Source organism: Corapipo altera, unplaced genomic scaffold, assembly GCF_003945725.1.
Source record: "Corapipo altera isolate COAL_440 unplaced genomic scaffold, ASM394572v1 47, whole genome shotgun sequence".
In the NCBI taxonomy this organism is placed as follows: Eukaryota; Metazoa; Chordata; class Aves; order Passeriformes; family Pipridae; genus Corapipo; species Corapipo altera.
The window spans coordinates 9,922,396-9,946,905 of record NW_020884897.1 but is presented as its reverse complement, the minus strand read 5'-3'; the positions used below and the strand labels follow the sequence as shown (position 1 = coordinate 9,946,905).

Here is a 24,510-nt window from a genome sequence, read left to right as displayed (position 1 = left end):
AGGTCTCAACAGATGCTAGTTAGTGTGATCCAGTGTAGCTTCACTGAGTTTATTATTTTTTCCAAATTAAAGTTTTGATTATGCCTTATTATGCAAAGTACCTGGACTTCATAGCTTTCAGTGAAAAATTACAAGGTAATGTTAGAGAGACATAAAAGCTCAGTAGATACATTTAGGGTAAAAAGCAAATTAAAGAAAAGGAATGGCTCAAGGAGAACTTCCAGTTGTTGAAGATCGAAGACAAAACAAACAAACAAAATTGATTGTGTTCTGTTACTGATGAAGAGGTTATAGTTGTAATATTCCTAGGTAGGTATGAATTAGCATATGAAAGGCACAAAGTAGGTAACATGAATCCTCAGAGTTACGTTGGCCATGAAATCAGAGTATTTTCTACCGAGTGTTCCCATAAAAAGAAAAGAAAAGAGTTCTTGCCTTTATAACTAGTAACTGATAGGTCCCCATTTTGGGCTAACTTAATTACTTTCAACAGAAAGTAGTCAGCCTTCCCAGCTCTCTCAGTACTCAGCATTGTGGGGAGAGCACAGAGAGCAACAGTCTTGAATTTCTGTTATTTGAAGTCGAATTGACTTCCCCATTTGTGCTCTTTACTCCTTATTCAACAGTCAGTTTAGAGAGACAAACAAACAGAAGAAGCCAGCAGGAATGTCTCTTGTTTTAGCGAATAAGGACACAGGCAGAAGCTCACCACAAAATGCTGGGGAAGTGGAGCATCAATACAGTGCAATTGTCTGCCGGAATCATGAAACATGGGATACGAAAGGTCTGCTTGGAAAGAACAGATGTCAAGGTCATATCCACTTCCACCGACTAAGGAAGTCACACTTCCAAAGGTAAGCAACAGGGTCAGGTGCTGAAGAGAAAACTGGTCAAGAATTAATGCAGAGAACTCTTCCAGCTGGAATATGTGACAAACAGCTGTCAACCAGACTGCAAACAGCAGCTTCTCAGGGAAAAATAAATGTGAAATAGCACATAAACACTAATAATAAAGTCCTAAAATGCCCTGGGAGGTCCCCAGCTGCAGACTAAGAGCAAACCTGGGAAAGGGGCATGTTCCTGAGCCATAATTTAGAGACAAAGATCATCAGGTGTTTATGTAGCATGAGAACTGGTGGAAAGTTGAATGACTGATCCCCTTGGCACCACTAATACAGGACACTTGCACGGGGTGACATTGGACTGAGGCCAAGCAAAGGGCCACGTCTCCTCCTCTCCCAGTGCCCTTCCCTGTTCACAGAGCAGCAAGATCAGGCAGTGCCTCACATCATGAACGACTAAAATCCTGCCACAAAGCAGAGCTCCTAGTGTGAGAAAGTGCTACTGCTGTATGACAGGGCACTAAAATCAGGAATCATTTGTAGGAGAGGCACAAAACCTACATACTGGAGGAGCATGAAGAGCAGGGGGAAGACTGAGACAAGATTAAAGTCCTGTATCAGGTGAGAAGCAAATAACTTCTGAGTCTCTTTCTGCAGGCACCTCTGCAAGCTTCACAGGTGACAGGAATTGTATAACCTTGAACTTATGGTCTTCTTTTTAAATACAAATTTATTTTCTTTTATTTTCTGGTATACATAGAAATGCGTGTGGGCAATGTGGAGGCTCACTGATCTGAGTGAAATACGTTCATTATGCCCTACCACTAATGTGGTGCACACAAGACACATTTCCACTGGGAGATGACCATGAGGTGAGGGGTCCCAAGAGTCTTGGTGCTTCATTCCAGTGTGTCCTGGTGAGCTGCTTTGGGATCACAGCAGTTTGGGTGAAAGGAGAGAGAGAGCAGGTAGCCTTCTGTCAAATTTCTTCCTACCCATCAACACTACTCCTGATGGCACAAGGCTATGGATGATTTTTTTCATTGCACAGTAGCAAGCTCTACTGAGAATTATTTTATTACCTGAACTGATAGTAGAATTATAGTTATTAAGAACTATCGTAACTATGAATATCTAAACTGATATTTAATATCTAGAAGTTTATAATGACAAGCATTTTGTGTCTGGGAACTTCTAATCATAACTGTAACACATTTGTATTTTGACTACATACGACACAAGAGTAATTAAATAATGTATAACTAATTAAGAAGCTAGGAGAACCATCCATATGTAAAACTCACCATGAACACGTAATTTTATATTATATTAAAGACAGAGAATTGCTGATATGCAGACATAAACATTTGTGGCATATGTATCTCAAAGCAGTCTCAAACATTCCATACAGAATTGGCCTCAAGGAAACTATATTTTCTGTTGAGGAAAAAGTGTTGATAGTTTCTGCTGGAAGCAGGCCATTAATTACAAAAGTTGAGGCTAATCCTGCAATCTTATCTTAACGGAAGTTTTGTTTTTATCAGGACTTGAGGATCCATATTAAACAAATACTATCCCACTGCCAAAATAAAATGCAAAGTACTTGGTACAATGTGGTTGATTTAATGAAATAGTCAGATGCCACTCAGGAACTTGATATTCAGAATTTACTTTTTGATGTTTGGATGAAAAATAATGCTATTCTTCAAATCTGTAAGGTTTGCTGTCATTCAGCTCAGCAGCAAGACTTCCACTCCTGGGAGTGGAAACTCAGACATTTTATTTTAAGCTTTTGGGAGATGAACTTTTCCCATTCATCTCTTCAGAGTCTGACAGTAATCCCTTAGCAAAAGGCTTAGTCCTGCCAGAACACTGATGTCCCATGAAACCAGGGCAAGTTGAAGAAAAATATTTTTAGTACATTCTGCTCATTAGCACTAAAAGAGAAGCTGAGGAAATCCCAATACTCAAACAAGTACATATCAAAGGTCAAACAAATATTTATCACTGAATGACACAAAAAATTGCAGCTTCAATGGCAGAGTTGAGTGAACAATACCATTTTCTTATCTGTAAAAAATTATGTCTCTCATTAATTCTTTTCACAGTAAAACTGTTTCATTGCTTATCCTTTGTATAAGCACTTAGTAGCAAAGGTGATTCTGGGTGGTTTATGCTGGTTTTCTCTTTAATATCTACTATGAGAGATCAGATATTTCAATTGTAAAAGCAAAATTAAAACAAACCTCCAAAACTGGAGAATTGCTCCAAGCAAATAAAAAGCTTTTGGTATCAAAGCATCACTGGGCAGGAAGAAACATGTACTTTCTCCTTGAAGAAAACTGAAGACCACTGGAATTACAGATTTATAAGCTCTTTCAAAAAGCATCAACCTGACTCTGATAGCGTTCTCTGCTCCAGCTCAAATTTATTAAGTTGAAATCTAAAACTGATATAAGAACAAACATAAAAAAAAAACAGGCATGTGAACATACAGAATTGGAAGAAGTTTCTTTGGAAGAGCAAGTAAGTTCTGGAATGGATTTTCAATAAGAAACAGGGGCAAAAAAGACAATAGCAATGTATTCATGAAAGGGATTATATTCAATATGATAACAGGGTAATAACAGGTGATTGGAATATGTTCTCACCTAGAATGTAAATGTTAATCTCAGAATTAGGCCCAATAAGGAATGACTACCAAAAAATAAGTGTCCATTCACAGCTGGATATCACAGCTGAGTCTACCCTGCCATTACATTGCTCAAATACAGCCCCCAGCCTCTCTCTTAGTCAGAGAAAAAAAATGTAACCCTAAAATCTTAGTGGTCTCAGGTTACAAAGCAGGTAGTGAAAGCACCAGAGATTAGCTCATCTTTCAAGCTCATTTTGAGTTATAAACTGAATTAAAGAATTTACTCATTTGGGTGAAAGACCATTATTCCCTTAAAACAACATGGATAGAAGTTAACTATTCAAATGCTCCAAGTCCTCATGTTTTCCCAGAACATATGTCCTTGTCCAGAGGGAAAGGTGAGTTCTCCCAAAAATCACTGAGAAGAGATAAGAGTGATTTATTTTAGTCTTAGTCCTACAGGCTGTGAGGTAGTTCTGAACGTTGTGAGACTCTTTCAGAGGTCCTGGCATCTCCTGGAAGTACCATGAAGCCAAAGAAGTTGTGGCACCTCCATGACCATAGCAACTCAAAATGATTCTCACCCACATACCCATTGGACTAGAAAAGGGAAGACTTTGGTGTGACCTAATTTCATCCTTGCAGTACCTGAAGGGAACCTACAAGAAAGAACCCTATTTACAAGGGCATGTAATGACAGGACAAGGGGGAATGGGCTCAAAGTGAAAGAGAGAAGGCTTAGATCAGATATTAAGAAAAAAATCCTTCACTGTGAGGGTGGTAAGACACTGGCACAGATTTCCCAGAGAAGTTGTGGATGCCCCATCCCTGGAAGTGTGTAAGACCAGGCTGGATGGAGCTCTGAGCAACTAGGTCTAGTGGAAGGTGTCACTGCTCATGGCAGAGAGGTTGGAAGTGGATGATCTTTAAGGTCTCCTCCAACCAAGGCTATTCAATGATTCTGTGATGATGATTCTGTGAAAGATTAGTGTAGTGAAAGTATTTTAGGGAAAAAATAGTCCTGTGGTATGAACTCTGTGGAAGTGAAATACTTCTAGGGCACAAAGCAATTGTGGTTGGAGGAAAAGGAGTACAGTCAGTGAGTAACAAAAGACTGCACACAAGTTAAGGAAGGTAAATGAGGGTGGAGGCCAAATCAGTTCTCAGCTGCCACTGGACATGACAGTTCCAGGCTACATCCCTCTGTCACTACAACTGACACAGCAGTGCCTTGGCTTTGTCCCCACAAGTGACCACAAGTCACTGAGACCTTCTCCACCAAGTCAAATGTCACCGTTAAGCTTCAGTGTCAGAGTGGTTTGCAGACACAGTTGTGCAAATGCTGAGCACCTCGTGGAGCCCTCAGAAACTTCCTGAAATCAGATGCTGAACTTGTCTCTTGTAACACAAAACCACAAAGCAGTGGTTTCATGTGCCTTTATCACATTAGATCTTCAGCTTTTTTTTTTTTTTTCAGTCTTGCAATGAGCCAAAATAAACCTATTTTTCATGCACTACCATTAACCTATAAAATCTACTTTCTGTCTTTTGTTAGAAGTGCTTTGGAGCCCTTGGTGATAAACACTGATAATCATTGCTCAACATTTTAAAATGTGCTCATTTAAACTTGGTATGAATATTCTGCAGATTTTTTTTTAGTGTCCCTCCAAAGTGCTTGCATGCTTTCTGCAAAGAAAATAAATAGAACAAATAGTATGGCACCACGAGTTGGTCAATTATTAGCTTTTGCATGCCCAGATTGCAGCCTTTCTTTACAAGGACATGTGTTAATATATAATAGAAATGTATTCCAGTTCTTTTTTAATTGATTTTTCAGACAAACAGTGCAATCTTATAAGGTCAGCTGGAAACCAAGTTGGCCAAAGAGAGGCCTTTCAGAAAAATGAGCCACTACCCACACATCATGAGAAATAAAACTGGAGCTAGACATATGAAAATGATTTTTTATTTTGTAGTAGTCTCACTCAAGTCTGGACAAATTGCCCATAATGGTCTTAAAATGTGACTTGAATATTTCTCAGAGGACAGAGATGTAATAAATGTCACGAGCCAGATTTACAGCCCACTTCTTCAAGCTGCTGGTGCCAACCACAGCTGTGACTGTCCCTGTGAAGATGCAATTGTTATTTAATATACAGTTATCATTTTGGGAATGTAGAAATGGTAAGTGGGGAAACTGCTAGCCAGTTTAATATGATTTTGTGCATAGGAAATGTGGTGGCAGGGAATCCAAAATGACCAGGGTAAGTACACACAGCAGTCAAAATTTTTGTGACTACATTCAGAGACAGATCTAGGAAAATGTGAGAAAGAAATGTTTTATTCTGAGACAGATTAAGGCAAGTCAGAGTTTTATGAACCAAAATATTCCTAACATATGGTAATGGATAAAAATGACCAGAGAAAAAATAGGCAGAAAACTAGAAAACAGTGGCCAGAGAACAGCAAACTGACTCATGCAGCCTGAAGAGAGAGACTGAGCCAGGGAACCAGAGGCCAAGAAGCAGTCAGGACTCACCTGGCTCACTGGGGGACCTTTGATAAGATAAAGAAAATTGTATCAGAACAGACAATCCAGTTCAGCCTGAACTTTGTACTGTTGTGTCAGACAGGGGCAGTTTTAATGCAAGGACTGTACTAGAGCTCTTCACACCCTGCTGAGACCATGTTTATTCTGTACCAAGTTCAAAATCATACATAGGTAAAAACACCTGAAAAAAAAAGGTTACACCAGAGGTGTAAAGGTGTGAGGACTGTACATTCCTATACACAACCCTGCCCACAAAGCCAAAGAACACTTGAGTGGTATGTTTAATATATCTGGTGGCTAAACACTCCCATCTCTGTGCTAAGCAGAAAAAAGGAAAAAGGCCCTTGAGACTAAGAGTTCCTGAAACTGTCTTTCCAGAAACCCCAATTCCCAGTTTTGCCATCCATTTATCTTCAAGTATTGCAATAAATTGCTAAAAATGAGCTAATTTCAAATGCATTTTCAAATGGAATTATAATAATAATTTATTATTTATGAATTGTACATTATATATTTATAAGTTACGATTTGCAAAATTTAGCACTCTGTCTGAAGGGACCTGTAAGAGGGGAAAAAAAGCCAAACAACCAAAACCGAAACCATTTCAAAACTGAAACCAAGAATGTGTTCTAATCAACTGTTCAACAGAAAAATGAGGTATTTCATAGACAGTAGAGTACATATTACAGAGATACAGTAATGATCTTATTTCCTTCATTAACATGAGTCAGAGTGCCATATCATCAGAGATAAGAAGGGAAAGTGTTACCAGGGGTAGGTGACAAGACAATCTACTTCAGGGTGGAACAGCTGTTCCAGGACACCCAGAGTAACTTCTTTATCACTAGAAAGATGGGGCTCTCAAGTTTTCTAGGTGAACCAAGTCTGACACAGACAGCAGAAACTAATCAATGTCAGCCTGGATGAGATGTCAGAGCAGCAATGGAAGGGCTTTATTGACAAACATAAACTTAGTAACCCATCTTGTATGTTTCTGTAATATTTTCCATTATAGAAAATCTTGTGGGTTTAAGTGTCACAGAATCACAGAATATGCTGAGTTGGAAGGTACCCACAAGGATCATCAAGTTCAACTCCTGGCCCTACTCAGGACCATCCCCAAGAGTCACACCATGTGCCTGAGAGAATTGTCCAAATGCTTCTTGAACTCTCTCAGGCTTGGTGCTGTGACCACTTCCTGGGGAGCCTGTTCCAGTGCCCACCCACCCTCTGGGTGGAGAACCTTTTTCTAATATCCAACCTAAACCTCTCCTGAGACAACTTCAGGCCATTCCCTTGGGTCCTGTCACTGGTCTTATCCCTAAATATTCTCTAGAGGTGAAGCAAATTCTACAGAGGTGACAGGTGACATACAGCACTCCTTTCACCATTGTGGATCTATTCCTTGGTGGGCAAATGGCAAACTCCTGGAATACTTACTACTCATCAATTGTGGCACTTGCTCAAGTCACAAAGCAGATCTACCACTGAGTTGCAAGGCCCAAGCCACAGGCAGACAACACAAGTTCCTGGGGTGAAAAGCAACACTTGCTCAGCAAGTTTTAGTCCAAGTTTCCTTGGCAAACAGTGAAGTAATGAAGGGGTTGGAGACTGAAGGTCATCACTACAATGCCAGTTTTAAAGATGACAATCAAATTTACATCTCAGCTTATACTGGTGAGATTATCTAATGTTATATATCTCATTTAGTGCATCAGTGAAACGTTGATTGATCTAATTAGATCCAGAAACTTGACAGGAAAACCAAAAAGAGTTTGGAACTGTCTGGGAGAATCCAGGACAGAAGCCTGAATGCAGCAAACACTTTTCTGTTTACATTTTCTTGGGGTTTAAAGTGTGTTCACCTCCAGTTTGGGATGTGTCCAAATGCATTATGAGTTTGTTTTGCATTTTCTTGCATCAGAAAAAACCTATATGTAAACCTGGAAACCTGAAACCTGAGTTTCTTTTAGCTGTATGGACTTTTACCAGGCCATACAACACATGCACACAAGCTATTATAGTTTCTGTCTCTTAACAGCTGTGAGGAAAACCTCAAGGATTTGATCAATACAGACAGGCAGGTGTGCAAGGAACCTGGAATAAGAATTCAGAGACCTCTATATTAGCTTAAATCCCTCCTAATGGCAATCTGAAGGCCAACATTATTAAGTTAGTTAATAATTAAGTTATTAATATGCTTATCAATTTTATTTTTGTTTGCATAAGAAAACAAAGATAGGCCAAGACTCACATAGAAATGCCTTCGTTGGTACCCCAAACTGGCTGCTGTATCTGCTGTTGTACCACATTTTCTGTCTTTCAGTCAGGAAGAACCCAAACTAGCAAAATAACTGGCATCTTCCCTGGCAGTTTTCTTACAAGCAGTTAGAGCGGGGTCACTCCAAATCATTTAAGACCTTTTGAGAGTATCGTGTGCTCACAGCTTTTATTGAAATAAGTAGGAACTACAGCAGGTCAGGTTATATCTCCTTACCCCCTTTCACCAGCATGGACCCAATCCCACATAGTTCATTCACCATCACTGACATTAGTGGTCTGAGACAAGAACAAAGAAGGTAACAGACTCTTCCCATGTGGGAATTTTGCCCAAGAGAAATCTTACAGGGGTTAAGTCCTGTGCTACTGTTTCTCATTTGTAAATCAGGATTTATAAGCCTTCACTATTTCAAAGGGCTGTGGAATGATAGAGGGTTTAACACAGATATACTGCAGTAATAATATAATAAGCTACATATCCATGAAACATTCTCTGGGAGCCTAACTGTATCAGATAAAAATGTTTTAAAAAGCCATAGCTGGAATAACAAAGCTGTCTTTTCCTTCTGTTCTGAGGCAGCTTTGGCAGGAAGAGATATACTGCAGTGAGCACACAATAATTTTTCTGTTTTCAGATGTGAGAGTAAGAACTGTGGCACTATAAAAGGATGATCTGAGAAAGCCCATGTCGTGTGGTTTACACAAATATCACTGACCTCACAGTGTCTCCTGGCTTTGTTCAGGCTGTCTCTCAAACAGCTTGTAGGACATCCATGATCTGCAAACAGATAAACATTCAATTCTAGGTGAACACTTTGGTCTAAGGAGAAACCCACTGAAGTCAGCAGAGCTCCCTGCGCACACAAAGCCACGGTAACTGTGGTCTAGCTGCAGCATTAGACTCTTGGGTCCTGACTTTCAGAACCGCTCAGCACATTATACTGCTACAAGAGCACCCTGTAACAGCTGGGACAGGCAGTGAGATAATTTTAAAATCAGGTCCTTAGTACCCTGTTGGACTTAACCTTCTGGCCTAAACTTTGCATGACAGGGCAGTGCGTGAGCATTGCTCTACGGGGATTTCTCTCTTCTGCCTGCTTTTGCCAACAGTGTTGGCCAGTGAAGACTGCTGTGCAAAGAAAAAAAATATCCCACAGTTTATCCTCTCACTTCTAAGCCCTCATCCCTAGAACACACAGATTTAAAGGAGCCTTTTGTGCAATACACAAAATAAAACAACTGGCTGCCCACAAGGCCTCACCCAAGACAAAACAGTAACAGTCCTTCAGTTAATCTATCTTCCTGGCTCAACCAGACGCCAAGGAATCCAGAGCCTCCCAGACTTCTGGGAAGCAAGGAAATATCATAAAATGCCACAGGTCAAAACATCTGATGCTTCTTTGCTGTCCCTGGTCCAGAGCTGTTGGTGAACTGCTCAGGCTGAAGGGCACTGCTGATACACTGGGGGTGAGATGCTGTCGCTGCTGGGATTGTGCTGTTCCTCTACACGGCAAAAACGAAATCACCTCCCAGATTGCATTCCATGAAAGGCCGGGTAGACAAAATTGTCCCTTTGTGAAAAAGGGTGGGGGAATAAAAAAAGGCAAACAGGAATGCGTGTGTCCTTGGTCAAGGTTCTTTCATTTCTTTTTCCTTTCTTTTTTTTCCTCCCACTTAGGTAAATATTTTGGTGTGTTGGAAGCCAAAAAATAGCCTTCGGGTAATACCTGTAGATTAAAATGTGAAGTTGATCACTATCAAAAATATTTTGTGACCTAAAATGAAGCTCTGAGTAATCATCACAATAGGTAATAAGGAAATTGAAGAATTAAACCGTAGAATCATAGAATGGTTTGGATTGGAACAGATCTTTAAAGCTCATCTAGTCCAAACCCCCAGCAATAAGCAGGACATCTTCCTCTAGACCAGGTTGCTCAGAGCCCCATCCAACCTGACCTTGAATGTTTCCAGGGAGGGGCATCCATCACCTCTCTGGGCAACCTCTGCCAGTGTTTCACCCTTGTCACGGTAAAAAATTTCTTCCTTATAACTGGTCTAATTCACCATCACAGTGACTTTGTCAGACAGAGCACCCAAAATTTAAGTTCCATTTTAACAGCTTAAATAGTTTTTACTTTGTATGGTCTGGCTTTCGTCACAGGGATGGATCTCACTGTTACACAACATGATTTGATGGCAGGGTACCAGCAACGCTCTCCACATTTCTCTGTTGTGAGTAGCAACAACTCTTGCCATTTCAGTCCCATGTTTTGGTTATTTATACGGATCTCTACTATTAGAAAATTAGAAAATCTCACAAACTGACTTCCCGTCACTCCTTATCTCCATTTCCTTTAAGTCAAGAACATCTTTTTATTCCCACTGAATTGCTGAGGACTGGAGGCACAGTGAGAAGTGAGTTGCATGTGACAGTCGATGGTCTAAGAAATCTACAGAAATCTTGGTTGCAAGCCAAACCAGATGACCATATTTGAACCAAATCAAACTGAATTAAATAAAAGCTTTCTGCAGCACTCAGCACGATGTTATTTATGCCTTGAAACAGCATATCTGTTTCCCAGATCTTCCTGTCCAATTATTTAAAGGCTTGGTCCAGCAGAGATAACATACAGAATCTGACTGTCAAAAGATCTGCTGCCAGCTGCAGTCACCTGCAGGGACTGAGAAGAAAGACATGACTGATGATAGCATCAAGACTTTGGCTGAGACTGTTCAGCTTCATAAAGCTGTCATTGTTTGAAAAGTGATGTCTGTTCCTTTTGCATCATGATGGAACCAGCAGTGATCCATCCCTTGGATTCTACCCAAGGAAAGGCCAAAGAGAAACGTGAAAAACAAAGGAAACGAGCACACGGCTGTTGGTTGACTCTGCCCCCAACCACAACCCACACGAGCTCAGTTTGTTGTTTTGGCAGGAGAGGAGGCACTGGATAAGCAAGAAGAGCTGAAACTGGCAGAACAGTCAGAAAAGTATTTGGAGTTGTTTATGTATGAATGATTGCAGGGTGGGAAGGGCAGACATCTTCTCTTTGGATAGATCAGGTAAAGCCCCGGGGGCAGCACTGAAAACAGAGCCCTTTGCAATCAGATGAGTAACATGATCCTGGACTGCTTTCACTCTTCCCTCTGTGCAGACTCCAAGTTACAGTCGAGCTTTGCCTTGGAGTCCTACTGAATGCTGCATTCACAGGCATTTATTAAATCCGGTATAGCCCAGAGGATGCCCTACCACTTTAATCCTCTATTAACAACTGCAGGTTTTCAGAGTTGTAGCCAAGGTTTTTGTGCTGATTCTCAATCTCAAGAGGCCTTGGAATATTTATATGCTGTATTTACCTCCCCCTGATTTCATTACAGTAGTGATACTTGGCCCTTCCATGCTACCTTCTAAAAAGGAGGGACAGCAGCAGAGGTGTGACAACACCAGCTATGCTTAATTGCTTTCAAATTCAGAGTAGTAGGCAGGGAACCAGTGTAAATGTAATGCCTGTTTTGCAGAGCTAATAACCTGAGGAACTGCTACTATTTGAATTGTTCAGCATTGCCTGTATTGTGGGGATTATTCCTTTTGTAAACCCAGCCGCTGCGGGGCAGCAAGACATAAGCATTCCGTGCCCACAGAGGCTGAAGTGCGCTGTGCCTCCCCCAGGGTCCCGGTGAGGCTGTAAAGTGTTGTTACCCTCCGCCTGCAGGCGAGCGGGGACGATGCAAAGGTTAACACCCTTTGCTGCGAGCGCATTTCCCAGGTCAGGGTGACTTAGTGACTTGGGGAACCATTACAGGTTTTGAAGGTGATGTTGAGATAAGGCAGCACCAAAACTGCTCTGCGTAGTTTGCGTGTCTATTCTGAGAGAAGTTGTCAACAGCTCAGAGCTTGAGGATGTTTGAACTTCGCTTGCGCGCGGTGCCAAATTATATGTTCTCAGGAGGCTCACGCCTACATGCAAACAGACAAGTTGCTATTTGCTTTTGCCATTTTCCCAGAGGAAATGATGGTGCCAGACAAGTGTGAGCAGACCAACCTCATACAGAGTGTCTGGCTCTGTGGTTTGGTAGCTCTGGAAGTAGAAACGGCGAGCACTCCCACTACAGTAATTGCCCAGGGACACACAAGGGTGGCTCTAATCATGGAGAGCATGAGATGCCCCTTCCCAGATCATCTCCAGACTCAGACTCACAAGAACTTTCCAAATCTGAACCAAGGTTTTCATAGAATTTCTCACTGCTCTTCATTGCCTTGGATTCCTGGAGCACTTGCACTGAGATGAAGAGGGGAGATTGTAACTGATACGAGCTTGATAATGGAGAGATAACTACTGGAGCTCATAACCATGACTTGGAGACATAAGATAACTAAAAGTACAGAAGCTACTTTTTTCGAAGTTTGGATTCTTGCCATCAAAATGAGGACAAGCAGACCATTAGAACTGGTTTGGGTAAAACACAGAAAGTTCTATCTACCTGCTTGCTCAAAACAGCAAATCAGTTGTTATAGTCACTGTTGAGGATGAATTTTGAGCCAGATCTCTGACATTAAGTACTACCATCTCTGTGTGTTCTGTGACAGCCTTTCTCATCTTCCATTAATCATTTGACAGATCAAGATTTTCTGACTTTAAATATAGTCAATAATGAATAAAAGTTTTATTTACTGAGCGAGAAAACAATCAATTTTAGTTCTCAGCGTATCTTTGTAATAAATAATGTAAGAATTTTCTTCACCTTTTTTTGCCCTCTAAACATAAATCACAAGAAATAAAACCTTTAGTTTGATCAAAATTTGCATTTCTTTATAGTTTTCCACATGAATTATCTTACCATATCAAATAAGCAGATGAAAAAGATTCACTTAGTGAGCCTGGATAAGAGGGGGAACAAAAGAAGAAAGAAATAAACCCAAACCTCCCAATAATTGAAATTGTCTGCTTTGATTTTCTTTCTGTAGGTGCCAAGATACAAGAAGTGGGCATCGAAAAGATATCTTTAGATAAGTCTCCCAGAGTAAGAGTTATCCATGATTAAGTTAAATCAGTGCTACAGAGTACACCATAAAGAGATATAGCTTTAAGTGTATGAGTTCAAATGTCAGAAACAGCCCAGACATGACAGAATAGAGCTCCCTGCAGGTTAATGGCTCCTCTTTCTTGGCAGGGTGAAGACACGACACGAGACAGTAAAGAAGCTACTTGCCTCCTCAGTCAGAGCACCATGACTTCCTAATAGGAAATTAAAAATACTGCTAGTATCTGAATTATTTTTTCCTTTATCTTCTCTATGGGGCATTATGGGAGAGAGAGAGAACTAAAGTTTTGTGTTTGGGTTTTGTTTTGGTCGGGTTGAGAGGGTAAATATTTTTTTAATGTAAGTGCACACTCATATAAAACACTTGGAAAGAAAATTTCTGAAGATTTTGCTAAAAAGTCTTGTTTTTCTTCTGTAGTCAATAAATTCCTCACACAGATGGGAAAAGATGCCTTTGTTTGTTTCTTTTTGACTAGTATAGAAAGTAGCAAAGCATAACTTCCCAACACTCTAATCACTAAACTGTACATCGAAACGAATGGTGCAGTGAACTTGTGCCAAACCCAAAAGTGGTAATAAAGCTGACTGGGAGATACAGTTACCCAAGCGTGTTCTGGCCACTCAACAAACTGCTTCCCCAGTGCACAGTTGTGGGGACCCACCTAGTGAACACACGAAGAATTGCACCCATCCAGAACATCAAAGAAAGGGAACATTGAGCCAAGAAGACAAATAATTGAACAATATAATTTGGACTTTTCCAAGTGGTGAAACATGTGGCAAGACAAGAGAGACTGCAAAGTCCGGCCAACCTACAGTCACCATCTGGTACTGCTTTGTAATTTTCAGATAACTTGGTTCCAAAATCTGGTACAGCAGAAGTTGCATTTAGGAGAATGGAGAATATATTTTGATTTAACTCAAATTGGTGCAGTGCCAGAAGACATATTTGGGACTTACACTCAGTGTTACCAGCCTGAGCACTAACAAACCCAGGAGCTGGTCTTTGTAAAATAAGAATGGCTTTGTTAAAAAATACTACAAAACATTTCCCTTTGTTCTTTCTTCATTTATTTTTATTTTTATATTGACTCTTGTAGGATGAGCTCTCAAATCTTTAAGGCTTTATTCCTCTGATCACAAGGGCTGGAGGCTTTCACTACAATGAAAGCTGAAATTTTAACCTTATTTCTTTTGGCAACAAAGGCTGTAAGAACACCACTAGGATTGTTTTACAACAAATTTTTATGTAATGAAGGGCTGAAATGAAATTTTGTTACAACCAATATCGATCTGTTCACCACGCTATTCAAAGGGATTTTGCCCTCATTTCCTCATTTCCCTGTCCTCACCTAATCCACAAAACTTTCATGGGTAAAGAATCTCCAAAATATGTAGGCAATAAAATCAGATACCTGACTAAACCACTGGTATTTTCTCTTAATGATACAATATTATATATTCTTTTTTCCCCCCAGGAACAGAAAAAAGGGGTGAGATTTAGTATTCATTTAGCATTGAAAATATCTTATGATACTCTTTTTTTTTCTGCTTGAATGAAGCAGCAAACATCTTCTGCTTTGCCTCCTGAAGATCCTCCAAAACAAGGTTGGAGGATCAGTTACAAAAAGATATGTTATAGTGCAGGAACTCCCCCCCAAAATCTTAGAATCACTTTATTTTGATTCTGCTCTTTATACATATTTAGGTTCCCATGGTTTATGCAACTTTATTTCAAGAAAAGTCCTGGATAACTAACACCACAGAACAACTTCCTAGTATACAGTACTGCCACTTAGGTTTGGAGAAGAGCCATCCCTACCAATTTAGAGGCAAGAACAGAATTCTAGTTTATCTCTCCTACTCCAAGTTTTCTTTTTTGACAAGACTATTCCAAGAAAATTCTGACTCTTCTAAATCCTCCTCTTGCCAACCAGCCTAATCTCAGACCTTGAAAATATTTTATTTCCACTTCTTTCTCTTATCTTATTCAAGATACTACTACTATTACTTACTAGCATTTCTCTAACAAGTGATACTTTACATAAAGTTCTACCTGAACTCTAGGGCTCCTGTAAAAGCGTGTCCTAGTAGTCATTGCACTGTTGGGGACACAGGGACTCTCCTCAGGGCTCTGGCTTACACAGAAACATCAAGGCACACAGGCCACACCTGCTTTCTACCTGCACAACCACTGCTGTCCCTGAAAGCCAGGGGAGCAGGAATTACTGTCAGGTTCTTTGGAGCAGTGATTTTTGACCCCAGCAGTAGGAACAGAAAGCTTTGCTCTCTAAGGTCCTTCCTCTTTGGCTCAGCACCTTCTATTCCTCCCTTCCCTTTGCTGAAATAATTCCTTTTCTCCTGTGCCCTCCCCCTGCTTCCTCCTCTTCTCAGCAGCCCCAAACAAGCAGAAGTAGCTGTAGGAAGAAGACAGGGTATGTTGTTGTTTGTGGTGATAGGAATTGAGACACAAGGCTGCACGGGCAGATTTGGGGGTCCCATAACCCTCACAGTGCTATGAGAGAGACATCTGGGTGAAGGACACTCCTCTCTCTGTGGCTCTCCAAAGCCTCTCCAAGTCTCCCTTCCATCTATAGCATCCATAAAATGCTGCTGACCCCTTCCCCAGCTGGATCACCATACAGCACCCTCCTGCTTCTGAAAATGTTACCTAAAACCGAGGAGCTTACAGCTAATTCTGCTTATTGCACATGGCAGGTAGATCCTAAATGGCATTGCTACCAATCCTGCAGCTTTGTGTCCTTATGTAGTTTCCATTTACCTTTTACACTTTCTTATCCTCTCTTAATGCTTTAGGTGTTTTATCCTGGTGTTTTAACCTGCCCTGCCCATGTACAGTGTCTCAACAAAGATAAACAGCCAAAGTTTTTAACACCAGGGGGCATCTCATAACTTGAACAGACTGTGCTATTAACATGCTATTTATTCCGTCTATTCAGGCCACATTTCAGCAGTATTTATCTTCCAATGTCACCATTTTCCTTTGGCACTATACTTCTTTCAGAGCTTGACATTTTCAGATAGTGAGATAATGGTTTCCCCCAGTCATTCATTTAATTTAACAGGCCTCAAAATTACCATAAGATTTTTAATCCTATAGATTTTTTTTCTCTTGCTAAAATAAGGAATAAAGTAACTGTACAGCTCTTGGGTTCTGTATAGACCAACTAGAATGCTTACTTTCTAATTTGTTTTCATCATTTATACACTTCCAAAACTTGCATTTTAGAAACACTGCTTTTGGTGGCCTACTCCCACACATTTCTCTGGTAAACCACAAGTTAGTGATGCAACAGAGTACACTGCTGATGGGGATTTTTTTGTTTTGTTTTGCTTTGGATTTGCCTGGGAATCCTAAGAGAGGTCAGGCTTGTAGTGATACTTAATTGTCCACAAGTGCTTCTAATCCAAACAAATTAAATACGTTGTGGGGGTAAGAATTTTGTCAACATACTGTATATAACAAATGAAGACATCAAGCAGTAAAATCAGATTTATGGAGAGAGCACCTTGAGGGACAGTCACGTCTCCTAATTCTTGTCCTCTTAGCTATAAGAATATAGTTTCCTCTTCAGTTTCTTACATGTGCATAAGGTAGGAAACACAACTACTCCTGAATTGCACATATTCTTTGAGACAAACAATGCAAAGGTGAGGAATACTAATATAACTCAGGCCTCTGAAAAGGAAGTACAAGTACAAATTGTCAAGTTGTGAAATTTTTTTAGCGTGGGACACAGAAATAAAGACAGTGAAAAATCAGAGAGGAGGGTAAAAGAAGGGGTACAAGTCTGTGATTCTGTGATTACAAGAGATAGTAACGTTGCTACAGAGAAGCAGGGAACTAGCCCCAGTTGGTATGAATCAGCATAATTTTGTAAAACCAATGGGAAAAAATAGAGCTAAAATGGAACTATGAATATTACTGGATAATAATCCTTTTGTTCTTACACGTACATCCTTTTCACACATTTCTCAGTGGTGGGAAAAAGAAAATCCATTCTTGAGAATGTAAAAAACAAAACTGCAGAATGAAAAAAAGAAAGAGCATCCTGTTATACAACAGGTATGGGGCTAGAGGCTGAGGTATCTTTTGATGAATGATACTGGAAAGATTATACCTGCTATGAGAAAAAATTACAAAAAATATAAATATCTATACAAAAGAAATGCCACAATTCAGGCTTAGAGCCTTTGTCTCAGTTTGAACTCTATCTAACCCCTGTTTACGTGACATAACTAAAGGTTTTGTCAGACTTTTCAGGAAGTCTGAAGTCTGAATCTTTCTCACATACTTACCTATGAAAATTACTTTGCAGATGTTTTTATCAAAACAGGAAGACAGAGTGATGCAACAGAATGAGTACTGAAGGACTCACTTTTATTTTTTGTCTGCCACTGCTTAGTTGGATGACCTGGAACAAATAACTTCATGCTTCTTTGCTTTAACTTCCACATCTGTATAAAGAAGATAATGTGACTGAGCTCCTCTGCAAATAAACTTTTTTCCTTCTCCTATCAGAAACAATGATGAAAGGAAACTCTTGGTAGATTTCTTATAGAGTTCATTGGGGAAAAACCAATTCAATTATGAGATTTCTGGAGTTTATGGGATTGTTTTCATTCTCAAAACTTTGCAAAACAGTCCAAAGTGGAAAAAAAATCAACCCAGGCTGACTCAGACCCCAAGACTGTGAAGTGTTCTGAGCACAATTGAGCAACACTGGACAGAATGTTTAGCCAATTACCTCTCCACAGATTCCAAGGAATGTTTTATTGCAGTAAAAAGAAATTCTAGAATATGTAGCATCTCACTACCAGATCTTAAGACTGAGAACTTCTGAACACGAAAAATAGATGGAATTTAGCCAGCAACACCTCGAAAACAAAACAGAACTTTTCCACAGAAGAGAAGTGTTAAGAAGTACATCAAAATAACACAGCCTGGGCTTAAAAATGAAGGAAAAAGTTGAAGGGAATTGAATAGAGCATGACAATACTACTCTCTGTATGTTCAGTGCTGCAGTGTTTTGCTAAGACAAAACAAGTCTTAGCAGGGTCCTTAGATCTGTGAATTCTCCCAAGCACTGTCTGTCACACACACCTGGCTTCTTCCTCATATTCCTGCACATTTTAGGGCCACATCACATATGCTCATCATTCCTGCCCACAACTTGTTTCTTGCTTCATTAGCGTGGGTTAATGTTAATATATTTAGCTGGTTGTTACATCTTATCTGTGTCCTGTAAATGAGAAAAGGGAGAGGGCCTGTCAATTATATGGTATTAGATCTGCTCTCTGCTCTTGTCTCTGTCTCACCTTGAAGAGCAGGACATTTGAGAGCTACAGATGCTCTGTTAAAGTTTTTATTATTTATTTATTTTATTTATTTATTGTTTGTTTGTTGCATGATCAGGGCATTCTCTCAATAAACAGCAAATGGGAACATTGCTGCAGTAGCACAACTGGTTAACAATGCAGTTTTAGAAGTATAAACATTCCTTCCATCCTTGTTTAAGCCCAAAAAAGAAACTCTGAGCCTGCTGAATTTGTTTTATTAAAACTGTCATCAGCCCAAGAGGACAGCACTAGTGCTAAAAGTTTTGTAATTCCAATGAGAAAATGTGAACCATTTGAAGCACAAGAGACTGACGAAAAAGCTGATTCTGTGTTCTGAAACTCACCCAATTATCATCTGACTTTTCTAATTACCCTTCTTTCTAATTTCTTTGCCCTGAGTCCTAGCCTAAATTCTTCTTAGGCAAGTTCTGATACTCTTAACAAGTTCTAACTGGTCTGATTCACAGAACAGTGCAAAACCTGTCATCAACCAAATTAGTTTTGATTTACCTGTATGAAAAAAAAAAAAAAATCTGTTTCAGCTACAGGATGTAACAGCTTAAAAATCTGTCATCTGGTGGCTTCATCAGCAGGGTCTGTGGTTGCCCCAGAACTCTTGGCCATCAGGTATCTTCCAGGCTTAGGCAATCAGGCACTGTGTTCAAAGTTCACTACACATCCATGCACCCTTAAACAGTTCACTGTGACTCTAAACCTTCCCACAATCCTTACTATCAATAAATCCGAGTACCTTAAGACGGTTTTTCATACATAATCTCTTGTATTCTTCTACTAAATGCTGAATTCCTGCCCTGCCGAATCAACTAGCTAAGGAAACTTCAGGAAATATCATTAGAAACTAAGCAATATTCCCTCTGTACAGCCTGGCAAAGCCTATAAATTCTGACGCTCAGATTGAGGTGTCCCATGGAGATGTCTTCTTGTGAACACAGATTCCTCCTAGAGTCGACAGAGAATTACTCAATACAGTTGATGTGTTCAAAATACACTCATATTTTCACTTAAGGTGGTCTGGACAGTTTGCTGTGCAGCCACGAGCAGGGTTCAGCTTGCCAACCACCAGTGCTGAGTGACAGCTGTGGTGGACTGAGACAGCAAAGACTCCCATGGGAGACTTCAGATAGAACAGGCTCTTAGGAGCCCTGCTGCCTCCCTGGAGCAGGATGCCAAGTAGAAAACTCCACATGCCTAAAGTGGCACTTGATGCCTGCGTTTATGTAACCAAATCCCACATTAGTTCTCTGCTGAGTGTAAGGAGAGCTTAGACATCTGGTTCACATGGAGACACCTACACGCTGAAACCCAGATTTAGGTGCCTTAATCTGCTGGCTGAATCTACTTGGAGATTTCCTCAGCTGGCAGCTGCATTAGCACTATGTTTGAGGGGCTTTTTCTCATTTCCATTTCTAATCCACTCACGAGAACATTTATACTTTTGGCCTCTCAGATACTCTTGCAACAATTTACAACTGTAACTCTGGAGAAAAGATACTTTTGTTTCTTTTAAATTTATTGCCTGGTAATTTCACTCAGGACACCTAAATCTTGCGCTACAAGAAACACAGAATTCACTTTCTGTCTGACAAGAGATTTTAAACCATTTAAGTGTATTTAAACACCTTTTTTTTTTTTTTTTTTAAGGAAGCAATTCCTTACTTCCAATCAGTTCATTGCTTTTCTCTGTACCTTTCTTAGTGCTTTAGGGAGAATTTCACACAATATTCAGGATGTGCAAGCGCTTGCAGTTTTACAAAGCATCCCGTCTTGTTCTTTATTCCTTATCTTAATGTACCTAACAACCTTTTGGCCTTTTCACCTGCTCCAAAGCATGAGAGATTGATGTTTTCAACAGACCAGCCATGATAGCTCTATGAATTCTTCCCCGAGTGCTCCCAATAAATTTAAGGGTATGAGGAATGATCTCGTTCTACAGGGTTTTCCTCAGTGCTGGATAACAGTCTCTCTCTTCTATTCAGACATCTATTTTTGCAAAGGCATTTAGAATATAATTCCTTTGAGATCTTCACCTACTATCAAATTTGATATATATGGCCCAAGATTTCAAAAGTATTTGAGACGAGAGAGCAGATCAGATAAACCCATATACATATTCAGAGTTGTCATTTGACCCTATTTTCTTTGGAAAACAGGCAAAAAAATCACATTAAGTGATCTGTAGTAGGAAGGAAGATGTCTGAGAGCAACCAGACAAATGTTCTGCTTCCTCAAACACTCCAAATAAACTCTGCAGTACTTACAAGGTTTTTTTAAACCATTCACAGCCATAATCACATAGAAATTCTAGTAGGGGATGTGCAGACTGACTTCAGTCACGGACAGCCCATAGGCAAACAATTGTAACAGGAAACAACTGAAACAAATGCAAGTTTTCCCAGTTGGAGTTTCCCCCAGTCTTCTCTATCTCAGCTGATCACATCAGCTCTATCTCAGCTCTACACATCAGCTGGGGAAATTTGTACTGAACAATTTGGAGTTAGAAAAATAATATACATTAATTCTGTTTGGTTTTGGGGACATTTACATCCTTTTTCACAAAGGAAGTGAGTCAATCTAAGAAATGAGACAGGATTTAAACAATATCTTTTGCAGCTCAGAGTGTCCCTTTCTCTTGTGTCATTTCTGTGTCCAAGACATGCCAACAACAGAAATGAAATTTCAGTGCTTGAATACATGTGGATCCCAGATTCTGACCACAAGCCACACTGACAGAGGATTACTTTGGGTTATGACTTCTTGCCAGCACTTTCATATGAGTTCTTGTCCCTTGCTGTGAGCAGGTTGGTAGTGGGCCAATTAGTTAACACTAACAAGTTATCATAGAGTTTATTAAGCAATTGGGCTGGACAGATTATCTTTATCAGGAATTTTGAGAAGTGAAACACGTATCAAAGATTTTACAGTAAATGACACTAAAATGTAGCGGTTTATTAATTCTGTTAATAAAATTATAATCCAAGCACCAGGGAAACTCTTTGTGATAAGAACTAAAAGAGATTAAATACCTGGAATTACAAGGTAGGCAACAACTGGCCAAATTAGAAGAACTTCAAGGATAATGGCTCTGCAGAAAGCAGATAGCATATGAGCTGAGGTTGCTTTTACCTAAATGAGCTTAACACACACCTCCAGTCCTCGGGCTCAATTATTGTAAGAGAGAGATCAAAGCTGTGTGTTAGCCATTATGAAACAGGAGCTATGAAAAGCTGTCTCATGGGGGTGCTGGCTGTGTGGCTATCTCACTTAACTGCACACCTTGCTTTCATCTTGATCCCTGCTACCTCCTTGTCATCTGCCTACTAACCCCTCCACAGGCTGTCACTCCTTTTCCTCTCACTGCAGCTCCTGATTATGGATTGCCTTTTTGCCCTCTGTGCTTTAATGCTGTACCTACAGCTTTTTGACAGGTTCTTTACTCTGCTGTATTTGTGTGTTATAAAGCACCTTGCCATAATCTCTGGATACCGGGGGCAATATCCGCCAAAGAATGGGCTTGGGTTGTGTCAACCTGGTTTAATTCCACTTCCCTTAAATAAAATCTGCCATCTTCAAAGTGTCACTTGGCAGCTCAAGTTCTGTAATCTGGGTATATACAAAGTAAGCTCCCAGGACAGACTATGCTGTTCAAATCTGACAATGAGTTTGTTCTCAAACCTCACCAGGGTTTATGAATCCAAACCCTTCAAGTTTCACCACCTTTTCTGGAGAAAGGACATCTGCCAAGTGATCCCACATAAAGACAGATCTGTGGTATGGTGGGCACCCCACCATGCTGTGGTCTAGCAAGGCAATGGATTGATCTTTAGGACAAGAGGCAATGGGCAGAAACTGAAGCACACACAGTTCCACTTGAATATAAGGAAGAACTTCTTTGCTGTGCAGGTGACCACACACTGGAACAGATTGCCCAGAGAGGGTGTGGAGTCTCCCTCACTGGGGATATTCCAGAACTGTCTGGATGCAATCCTGTGCCATGTGCTCTGGGATGACCCTGCGTGAGCAGGGAGGTTGGACCGGACAACCCACTGTTGTCCCTTCCAACCTGACCCATTCTGTGGTTCTGTGATCACTCACTGTGGATATCAAAGATCTGAGGTTTCAATGCTCCTCTCCACCTGTGAGGATGTGAATCTTGTTGCTATGCCAATCTCAGATTATTTCAGGGTAGTTGTGGTTGATTTCCCTCAGCTATCTCCCCCTTCCAGCTCAAGAAACCAGCCCCCCACATTCCACAGAGCTACTTAAACTACAGGGTGAGGGAACCATGGTTGGTCAGCCCAGACATCCTGACCTGCACTCCTTTGCTCCCCTTCAAAGCCCCTGGATAAGCTCAGGGACTGGAGCATCTCTGTTATAAGGAGACTGTGGGAGCTGGGCCTGTTTAGTCTGGAGAAGACTGAGAAGGACCTCATGAATGCATACAAATATTTCAAAGGCAGGCGACAAGAAGATGGTGCCAGACTCTTTTCAGTGGTGCCCAGCGACAGGATGAGGAGCAATGGCCATAAACTAAAACACAAGAAGTTTCACCTCAACATGAGGAAGAACTTTGTTACATGGAGGGTGTCAGAGCACTGGGACAGGCTGTCCAGGGTGGTCGTGGATTCTCCCTCTCTGGAGTCATTCCAAACCCACCTGGATGCATTCCTGTATCACCTGCTCCAGGTGACCCTGCCTTGGCAGGAGGGTTGGACTGGATGATCTCTAGAGGTCCCTTCCAGCCCTAACGATTCTGTGATTCTGTACTTCCCGGGCCGCAAAACCCAAAATAAACACCTCCGTGAGGGGCTTTTAACTTCAGAGAGCGCTGAAAGGGACCGTGCAAGCTCCGTGGGACAAGCAGAGAGATGCACAGTAAATCTGAGAGGAGAGGGGGAGCGAAAGCCGCACATCCGCATCCCTCCATCCCTAACACACACAATTCCCCCCCCCCCCCCGCCCAGGTCGGCAAAAGGGAGCCGAGCAAGAACCCCACAGTCCCTCCGCTCTGCCCCTCTGTGCTCGCCATGTTCTCGGGCCGTCTCGGCCCCGCCTGTCATGGCGGCAGCGGAGGAGGAGGAGGAGGAAGAGGAGGAGAAAGGGGAGGAGCAGGAGGAGGAGGCGGCGGTCACATGGCGGCAGCGCCGCCGCCACAGCGGGCGCGGGGTGGGCGACGGGGCGATGCCGCCGCCGCGGTGAGTGCGGGGCTGTGGGGGACAGGGGCCGCCGCGACGGTGCGAGGGGAGGCGGCCCCGGCGGGGGAACCGGCGCCGGTGTGAGGGGCAGCCCCGGGGGGCGAGGGACGGGGCCGGTGCGGTGCGAGGGGCAGCCCGGGGGGGATGAAGGACGGGGCAGCCCGGGGGGTGAGGGACGGGGCCAGGCTCGTTGACGCGGTAGTGTTCGGTCGTAGGTCGGACTCGGCGATCTCAGAGGTCTTTTCCAACCTGGTTGGTTCTGTGATTCTCTTTTCCCGCCTGCCCTGAGGGACGCGGTTCCCGAGCACCGGAGGCGGGTCAGGCTCAGGGCTACCCCCTTTCTGGCACTCGTACGAACTGATAGCGGTGGCTGCCCAGGCGGGGTCCCCGGGTGATCCAGCTGCGTGCTGAGGGCTCTTGGTTTAACGGGAGACCGAGGGGCTGGAGCGGGTTGTGCTACATAGCAGGGAAGATAACGTAATTACTGTTTTTTCAGTGTGTAAGTGCATGTGAATGAGCAGCAGCAGCAGCCCGCCTGCAGGTAGACTGAAACTGCAAATCTCAGCCCAAAATGTGAGGGTCGGC

At 41.6% G+C, this 24,510-nt stretch overlaps 1 protein-coding gene and 2 long non-coding RNA genes across 3 annotated transcripts in view; 2 read left to right on the top strand and 1 right to left on the bottom strand.

Annotated features, from left to right (window-relative positions):
• Window positions 1-1,295: 1,295 nt before the first annotated feature.
• Window positions 1,296-13,414, top strand: LOC113949646. Its single transcript, XR_003528490.1, has 3 exons — window positions 1,296-1,463; window positions 9,987-10,116; window positions 13,275-13,414. It is a non-coding gene; the product is annotated as an uncharacterized LOC113949646 (long non-coding RNA).
• Window positions 6,106-24,457, bottom strand: LOC113949645. The gene is made up of 7 exons (XR_003528489.1): window positions 24,175-24,457; window positions 19,057-19,222; window positions 18,477-18,615; window positions 17,672-17,830; window positions 9,025-9,086; window positions 7,469-7,557; window positions 6,106-6,209 (listed from the first exon to the last, which is right to left on the bottom strand). It is a non-coding gene; the product is annotated as an uncharacterized LOC113949645 (long non-coding RNA).
• Window positions 23,840-24,510, top strand: part of GALNT11 (polypeptide N-acetylgalactosaminyltransferase 11) — a 48,770-nt gene continuing 48,099 nt past the window's right edge. The window contains exon 1 of the mRNA XM_027648502.1: window positions 23,840-23,925. The gene's annotated coding sequence lies outside the window, so the exon portion shown is untranslated. The remainder of the gene's footprint in view (window positions 23,926-24,510) is intronic.